The sequence below is a fragment of the Podarcis bocagei genome, assembly GCF_964188305.1.
Source record: "Podarcis bocagei genome assembly, chromosome: 17".
In the NCBI taxonomy this organism is placed as follows: domain Eukaryota; kingdom Metazoa; phylum Chordata; class Lepidosauria; order Squamata; family Lacertidae; genus Podarcis; species Podarcis bocagei.
In genome coordinates, this window is record NC_138143.1 from 2,263,817 (window position 1) to 2,272,495 (window position 8,679).

Sequence of the window (8,679 nt, forward strand, 5' to 3'; positions counted from 1 at the left end):
ATGTCTAAAGGGGAAGCCAGGGCAGCGAGCGCGATCCATCCCGTTCGCTGCCTGGCTTCCCCTTTGGACTTGCGCGCCTCTCCGGGGGTGGGGGGTGGTGGGAGGAAGCCAGGGCAGCGAGCGCGATCCATCCCGTTCACTGCCCTGGCTTCCTCTTTAGCCTTGCGTGCCTCTCCAGCCGCAAGAGATCTACCAGAGGTAGATCTTAACCCTTGCCTCACCTGGGAGCTTCTCTGGGCAGGAATTCCCTCAGCTTAAGTGAGGTGGGGGAAGTGTGGCAAGTAGGGGGGTACCTACCTAGACACTGAAGCCACATGTCTCTCAGATGAAAATTGGGAGTGGGCATTGTGTGAAGTGCTCTGATGGTGTTTCCTGCTTGGCAGGGGGTTGGACTCGATGGCCCTTGTGGTCTATTCCAATTCTATGATTCTATGATTCTAAGTGGCTGTGGATCTCCTGCTGCAGAACTGTAGGACTGTATAGAGTTGGGAGGGCCACCTGAGGGTCATCTAGCCCAGCCCCCTCACAATGTAGGAATCACAGCTAAAGAACGCCAGGCAGATGGTCCCCCAACCGCTGCTTAAAAGCCTCCAGTGGTGGAGACCCCAAACACCTTCCGAGGTCATAGAATTGCAAGGTTGGAAGGGAACCCCAGGAGTCATCTAGTCCAGCCCCGGTGGACAGCGGGCGCAATCCATCCCGTTGCACAAGACTAAAGATGCTGTGCAAGGCTAAAGAGGAAGCCAGGGCAGTGGGTGCCTGCCCTGGACTGCCTTGTCTTCTTCTTTAGCCGCGCTGGAGAGGTTTAGCTCCTGGCTGGAGAGGTTGCGCGGCTATGGATCCCGTGCGCTGTCTTGGCTTCTTTGCTCTTTGGGGCTGGTGGGGGAACCCGGGCTTCCCCCGCAGCCCCAAGAAGCTCTGGGTGAAGCAGACAGGCTGCGCACAGCCTGTCCGTTGCTCTTTGTGGCTGGGGGGAGGGATAATATTTTTTTCCTTGATTTCCCCCTCTAAAAACTAGGTGCGTCCTGTGGTCCGGTGCGTCCAATAGAGCGAAAAATACGGTAATAACAAGAATAATTTATTATTTATACCCCACCCATCTGGCTGGGTTGCCCCAACTACTCTGGGCGGCTCCCAACAATTAAAAGCACAATAAAATTTTAAAGAGGTTTATCACTGCAAATAAATCATAGAATCATGTAACTGTAGAGTTGGAAGGACCCTGAGTGTCATCTAGTCCAACCACCTGTCAGTAAAAGAACACCTGGGAGGCCCTGACACACTAACTTTCTAAAGTGGCTTCATGTGTATTTCAAGGCTGGATTGCTGCAGTGCTGTATGTGGGACTTCGCTGGCACTTGGTCTGGAAGCTGCAAGACAGTGCAGGATGCTGCAGCACAGTTGCTGGCAGAAGAGACGCCTCGTCAGCATAGAGCACCTCTGCTCAGAGGTCTGCGCTGGTTGCCTGCTCACTCCCAGGCCAAGCTCAAGGTGTTCCTATTAGCATATAAAGTCCTGAACAACTTGGGATCAGTTTACATCTGAGATCATCCTGCCCCACATATGACCGCTTGACCACTTCTCTTGGCAGAACTGGCACCTTCACAGAGGCTGCACATGACCCACATCTGTCAGCAGCATCAACACTGGAACGCCTAGCCTCTTGCTCTCAGGCACCTTCACTGCAGTCCTTTCAGCACCTGCTGAAGATGTTCTTATTTAGACAAGCCTACCCAGATATTCTGAAAGTTTGTAGGAGTTTAAATTGGTTTTAGTCTATTTTACTGTGGTTTTAATCTTCTGTATATTTTAAATTATGGTTGTAAATTTTTTTAGAGATAATTTTATTGTTCTGTCTTTTTTTGTAAGCCACTTTCAGGTTTCCTACAGTCAAGCAGTATATACATTTTATGAAATAAGTAAATAAAATTAATAAATGGGGAGGCTTGGAGAGGGAGGTGGAAGCCCTGTTGTTATTTTAAAAATTGTTTTATTAAAAAATTTCTTTGGTTACATAAGTACATACAGTGTCTGTTTTCAGTTTTCTTTTCTAGAGATCGTTTATATTTGATATGAGACAATAACGTTTTAGAAAAGATAAGGTTGGGAGAAGCCCTGTTATGCATGTGGAAGGCCTTGCGTAGGACTTCTGCTGATGGAACTCATCAGCTGAATCCTGCCCAGGGTCTTACAGCTGCTCCTGCTGCCCCTGAAAGGGAGCCAAAAAATCGTGAAACCAGATCACCTAATCTTGGGGTAACCTATGATGTGAGCATTCAATCTTCTGGCTGTTTTAAAATTATTATTATTCAAGGAAATAAACATCTATCTGACTTTTAGAAGACATCTGAAGGCAACCCTGTATCGGGAAATGTTTAATGCCTAATGTTTTACAATTTTTTATGTGCTGTAAGCTGCCAAGAGCGGCTGGGGAAACCCAGCCAGATGGGCGAGATATAATTTATTTATTTTTTAAAAAATATTATTGAAGTGATTTTGCCCCCTCACAAATGGAACGAGCTTGGGAGAAAAGAGACTGTACAAATTGAAACACATGCTATGTCTCTGCACCACAGTTCCCTAAGTGCATAGCTGGATTCTATGAACTGGACCAATGTCTGTTGCTGAGAACAGAGTAGCTAGGCAATACTGGATGGTTAAGCCGAGGGAGCTGGCGTTTGTCCACAGACAGCTTTCTGGGTCATGTGGCCAGCAGGACTAAACCACCTCTGGCGTAACGTAAAATCAACCATAGTAACATTCACATTACACACAGAAAATTAAGATAACGAAGTGAAGGAATGGGTTTCTGTGTAGCAAGTTTAAAACTGACTCAACCCCCCCCCTTTTGTTCTTTCAAAAAAGAGCATTTTAAATGCTCAAAACTTGAGCTGTTGAGCAAAAGGACACAATTGCAAAAACAAGCTCTCTTCTTTATCAGTCACGGCAAGGGATGACCCTGACTCTTTAGGGGAACAAAGAAAACACGTCAATACTTTATCTTATGTGCTCACCACAAAATACGTGGGGACCAAAAGCGTGTTCCCGGAGATCACAACCTCTGCGTCCCAGATAAGAGTAGGAAGGAAGATCCTTTTATGGTTGAGAGTACTGGAGCAGGAACATAGGTGATGTCAACCTGCGTACATAGGCTGACGTGGTTGGGCTCCGAGGGGAGGAGGGAGAGGGTGCCTGGAGGATATATATACTGCACGAAACTTCTCATTTCTTTGTACTACACAAGTGCCTTCTGCTATCCGGAGAGCAGAATAAACTCTTTCTTTGAACCAACTCGGTGTCATTTGACTTCCTTCCTCCTATCCCAGAGCAACGCAGGCCCAGTCGTTGAACTCCAGTAAGGCTACAGAAGGATAACATTAAAATAAAAATTATGAATAATATTAAAAATAATCCTAATGAGAAGGCTGAACCTAGTGCACTGCTATCGATTTATTCAGGTTTGGCTCTATGTCTGTCAGCAGCATTCTTACATCACCACAATTAGCTATCCCCGAAGCCGGGGAACCCCTCCCTCCAGCAGGATCTCCGGGTCCAGGGGAGGCACTGCTGCTCCCTGCACCCCCCTGCCAGCCAGCGCCATTGCACAACGCACAAAACAGCTCTGAATGGGTTTTTCAAAAATTTCTTCCCTTCCATTATGCTTCCACCACCCGCCCCCAGTTGCACCCCAGGCTACTCCCGCCCCCCTGGGAAACTCCTGGAAGCCAGTGCGAGGCCTCCCCCTGCTCCCCCCTGGGAAGCTGATGGGACCCCCGGAATGGTGTGTAGCCCCAGCTGACGGGGGGGGGGGCTCCAGGGTCCCTCCAGAGAGCCCCCTCCCCTCCTTGAGGTCCCAAATCGCAGTCACAAGGTTTGTGCCTTTCAGGTGTGCAGTAAAATCCTTGTCTGCCCCCCAGTAGTGGTCCTGGCCGCCCCATTTATCTCCCCACACTACTTTTTCTGCTCTTTCCCCTGCAAAGAATGTCACGATCTCGTTCAGAAGAGGCCGCATTCAGTCAGTCAAGCCCTTTGGAGGCCCAAACTTCAAGCAGGCGCAGCTGGATCTCTTCTCCGTGGAAATAAGGGGCGTTTAGAAACCGCCATCCTTCAGTCTGAGGGTCTGTGAATGGGCGCCACCTGCTGGCGAGTAGCAAGTGCATTCCGTGTCTTGTGCAGAGGCATTTTTAAGGCAATGCCATCTTCATACTGTTGGCACACCCATTCTTTGGGTCTGAGAGAGCGCCTTTCGGCAGAACTGTCACCCACTGCCTCCCATGTCGCAAGGCGTCCTGAAGGGCCCTTTGCCCTGTGTGGAAACTGGAGGCCTCTTCTGGGAATCTTCTCTGGCAGCCTTAGGATGTTGGGGGGCTGCACTCAGGTAGCCACTGCCCCCCAGTCCTGTGGGGATTCACCTGGAAGATACCCCAGCCATTTGGTGTTCTGGATAACCTCAGGAATAATAAAGTTGTTTAAAAAATACACAATTTCTCCCTTGCATATCATGTATACAGATATTTCAATCTTTGGAGAGTTCCATACGTTTTACAAATGTTTTGCTCTTTAAAAGGTGGGGCAGAAACAGCCTTGGGGAAGACACCACCCACTCTTTCTCCTTTGTATTCAAACACAATTGGAAATAAGCTGGTTTCCACCAGACCATTATTATTACCAGGGCTTTTTTTCCAGCTGGAGCTCAGCTCTGGCCCCTCTCAGGCGGGCACCGTTGCCATTCTAAGAGAACAAGGGAGAGGATCATGGTGAGCGCCAGCACGTCTTTTTCTTGGAAAAAAACGATTATTATTTTTTACAGTATTCCCCCCATTTATTGAAATCTTGATGCTTTGATCTACCTAACGATGCAAACACTATTGTAGCAAAATATAAACTTTTTCCACTGCCATATTTCCAACTGTTTATGCTGGCAAATTGACAGATGTGAGGCATGTCCATTTTGTGCATTGCCTTTTTTAAAAAAGTAGGTGTATGTTGCTGTTTAAGAAACCACAATGACTCCAGTGGAATTAATTTGCATAATGGGAGCAGATGTATAGGAAGCCTGAAGTGCAAATGAGGCTGGTGGTTGAGAGCCTTGCAGGCTCTTCTGACTGCTTGTCAGGTTTTAAGGTGTGACATGAGTCTTCCTTGAGGTCCGCTCCCCCCCTTGCCACTTTTAACATCTTACTGAACCCGCGAGACAATGTGCCCTACATTATGGTTACCAGACGTCCCTGTTTCCTGGGGACAGTCCCCAGATTTATAAATCTGTCCCCGGATTTCATTTAATGTCCCCGGATTTATATTTTAAGTGTTGTAGATTTATTAGTATAGAATCATAGAATCATAGAGTTGGAAGAGACCACAAGGGCCATCGAGTCCAACCATAGTAGGGAATGAATGTTGCGTGATTGGTTCAACGGCACAAGACACATCATATGGGGACTTCCTTTGAGGCAAAATGGCGGGCGCTACGGCAGTGAGCAGCTCCTGAGGCCAGCCAGAGCCAACTGCGCTACCAGGCTGGCTCTGGGCTGCTGAGACTGCTGCTGCCGCCGCCACTGCTGGGAGGGAACTAGGGACGCCCAGCACGTCAACTGGGGGAACCACTGACCCCCCTGCGACCCAAATCGAGCTGGGAGCAAGAGCACCAGCTGACTGCCCAGCGGCACTCTGGGGCCAAGAAAACCCTGGAGCTGACGCAGGGAGAAGGAGGAGAGGAGAAGGAGAAGGAAGAGAGAGAAAGAGGAAGGAGAAAAAAGAGGGGAGCCCTGACCTTGCCGCGCTGCTGCCGCCACTGAGGAGGAGAGGTAGTAGAGCACTGGGAGGGCAAGGACACGTGGCCAAGTCCTGGCCCGACCCGAGCCTACTCCATGGCGGCTAGCACTCCAAGAGAGCAGGCTGGGGCCCAGAGGAAGGCCACGCGACAGAGGAGACCACAGAAGAGAAGATATTACTTCTTTTAAAAAAAATAATAACTAAAAAAAAAATTTTTTTTCTCTTTTCCCAAAAAAAAGGATCCCCGGATTCTTTGAAAAAAATCTGGTAACCTTACCCTACATTGCAGGGGGTTGGCCAGTGCGGCGGAGGGAGGGGTGAGAGTGTTGGCCTAGGACCTGGAAGGGACCAGGATTCCAGGATTCGAATCCCCATTCTCATGAAGCTCATTTGGTGTGACCTCAGCCCAGTCACTGCCTCTCAGCCTAACCTACCTCACAGGGTTATTGTGGGCATTCAGTGAGCAGTGTGAGAATCATGTACGCCACCTTGAGCTCATTGGAGGAAGAAAGGTGGGAAATAAATGCAATGAATGAATGAATGAATGAATGACTATTGGGGCCCCTTCCAGTTCTACAATTCAGTGATTCTATACAAGGGGAGAAGGGGCAAGACAATCCTATGCCTGTTTATTCAGAAGTAAATCCCACTGTGTTTAACCAGAACTTCAGCCTTCAGCACATGCCGAACTCTTGTTAGGGATGGGGAGAAAAGCGATTTGGTTTGGATTTTAATGCTAACCTAGCCAATTTACACTTTCTGGAAAAAGATGCAAACTGAAACATGGCTATCCTTAGAAAATTCACACTTCTCTGACTCTTGTGATGCAGTTCTAGCCAAATAATGTATGCAAATTGCATGTACTAGAGCAGAGGTTTTCAACTTTTATGAGTTAACAGTTCCCTTGACCAACTGCATTCTTCCTCCAGCTCCCCTGTAGGGAAACATGCTCTGAGTCTCAGGGGCTCAGTTATGTTGTTGTCCCTTGCCTGCTGAGCTGTCAGCCCCCAGCCCTCTTTTGGACACCCTCCCTTGTGGAGGGTTCCCTCAGCCTCCTCTGCTCGGAAACGCTCACTCGCATGCTTACTTTCTCCAAGGCCAGGGCCGCTACAACAAACAGCTGCACAAATCTCTGGATTTGTGAGAGACGTGAGAGGGCATCAGAGGAGGGAGGGAAGGAGGGAGGGATGGAGGCCGGTGCTGCCCACTGCACCCCTGACCAACATTCAAGGTGCCCCTGGGTGCCACGGTGCACTGGTTGAAAAGCACTAGAGGAAAGTGAAAACATTAGTCAAATTTGCATGCAAAAATGTGTATATTACAAGAAATTTTCATTAAAATGCTCACAATTGTTAATAAGGAATCCTTTTTAAAAACATAATTACAAATGCAAAATGTGGATAACTGAACAGAAGGCCGGGAAAATGAGAAACTGAGATAAAGCAAAATTGATAGATTCAGCTCCTCCCCCAACTCTTTCTCTTACTAAAAGCAGTTGCTTTGGCTCGGCTGTGCCTAGGCTGCTCCTCCAGAATGTTCTTTCTACGCACTCTTGAGTTTTGCTGACTTATCTTCCTCTAGCAGAAAGGATACAGCGCCCTCAGCCCACCACCAGCAGAAGCCTTCTTATCTTCCCTGCATGTTGCTTGCTCTCCTTATATTCATATAGCTCATCCTGCAGTCTCACAGCAAGGAGAGAACACCAGCCTCACCGCCTGCCATTTCTCTTGCTTGAGTGCTCTTTACTCTTCCAGCCACTTTTGTCACTATCCCGGCAGGTAAGTGAGCCAGCCCCCTCTGTGTCACTTCTTGGGGACTGGGAAAAGTGCACAAACCCTGGGATTTCCTCTTCTAGCTAGCCAGAGGTGGGGGTGGATAATGGAAGCCAAACTGCTGCCTTTGACAGAAGCTGCTTGGGTGGTCTTGTTTGGCCCATCATTCTTTCAGCCTGGCCAACCTGACACGGCAGTTGTTGAGAATAAAAACTGAATAACCTCATGTATATCTCTGAGTTTCATAGAGCAAGGGGAGGAGAGGACATGGTGAAGGAAAAGAAGTAAATCTATGGGATTTGTGTTGCTACTTAATAGAAAAGCAAAGTCAATTCAATTGTTTATCTGCTATGTATATATCCCTTACCTCATTGAAAAAGATTACAAAACTGATTAAAAATTAAAATCAATTAAAAAGACAGCAAGAAGTCAAAATGAAAGGAAAGAATTAAGTTAGAATAAGTATGGCTGCAATCACACAAAGGAGAAAGTCCCTTTGAACTTAGTGGGACTTACCTCTATGATTGAAGATGCCCACGCTTGCATTGCAAGTAAGTAAGTAAGTAAGTAAGTAAGTAAGTAATGCCCTGCTCTGCTACTCAAAGGGTATTCAGGGTAGCTTCACACCATGAAAATGCAGAGGGGAAAATAGGTGTCAAAGAGGCAAAAGATCATATTTAAACTGCAGTAATCTAAAGGGAAACAGAAAGCAGCAGCAACAAAACTTTAAACATTACAAGACTGCTGCAAAAGAAAAAGAAATCAACTTGGAGTGTAAAAAAACCTAGATTGGGATCCTGACAGATCTCCACTGAGAGGATGTTTGAAAAGAGAATTGACAGTACTGGACACAATGGACCCAAAGCGGCTTCATATGTCCCTGATGAGAAAATTGCTGAGAATTGAAAATTGCAAGAAATATATTTATATTTCTTGACATTATCTCATGTACATTCCTAAGCATTTGGGTTGGTGTTGATGACAACTTTACAAACTCATCAATGGGTCATTGGGCAATGCTTCTAAACCAGAAGAAGTAAGCCAAGGGGAAAACCTTGGATTCCTTTTAAAGGTTGGTTGGAGAGAATTCTTTTGGAAGCTAAAACTCTGCTTTTCTCTCTTTCTTAACAGTAAT